Source organism: Rhinoderma darwinii, chromosome 4, assembly GCF_050947455.1.
Source record: "Rhinoderma darwinii isolate aRhiDar2 chromosome 4, aRhiDar2.hap1, whole genome shotgun sequence".
Classification (NCBI taxonomy): domain Eukaryota; kingdom Metazoa; phylum Chordata; class Amphibia; order Anura; family Rhinodermatidae; genus Rhinoderma; species Rhinoderma darwinii.
The window spans coordinates 380,071,852-380,072,677 of NC_134690.1; positions in this window are offsets into that span (position 1 = coordinate 380,071,852).

Genomic DNA, 826 nt, shown 5'->3' on the forward strand with positions numbered 1-826 from the left:
GATAACCCATGATATGCACAGCTGACGCATTGGTGTGAGGATAATGGTGTAACATATAATTGGGGTCTAAGGCAGCGAGTATTGATATTAAATTGACCTCATAAAAGCGCAAATTTCTATATGCAGAAATGTACACTAGGTATACCCCTACTTAACCCTTGTACAGGATTAGAAAAACGTGGCTACTTTCTTCCAGAAACAGCGCCACACTTGTCCACAGGTTGTGTATCGTATTACTGCAGCCCAATTAATTTCAATAGAGCTGATCTGCAATACCAGACACAACCCATGGACAGGTTTGGCGCGGTTTCTGTAAGAAAGGAGCCATGTCTTTCTAATACTGTACAAGCCCTTTAAAATTCAAATGACTTATATACATTGTATGGTGGAAAAGGTATAGCATTTCTGCTGCCAGCCCATCCTGAAGTTTGCAGTAGCTAAGCTCCCTCTCTATCTGAGCGTTGTTTCTTGCTGTCTTCCTCAAAATCAAAAAAATTCAACATTATGATTAAAGTTTGTAAAATCTAAATTCATACATCGAGATCTGGTTAAGATGTTGATGTTTTTGTGCAGGTTCCTTTCGCAAAAGGACATAAATATTTTACACTATTACTATCACATAATGGCAATGAAGGGGCACATTCATCTAAACTGCCGTCTCATTGCAAAGCATTATGGTCTTGAGTTTGGTACCCATGGAAAAAAAACATAGATGCTGGATCTCTTTTAATTTTGGTAATTTTAACTGAATTTTAAAATGTTATTTTTTTAAGTTAAATATATTAATAATACATCAAAGAGGATTAATATCCAATCCAATGAAAGA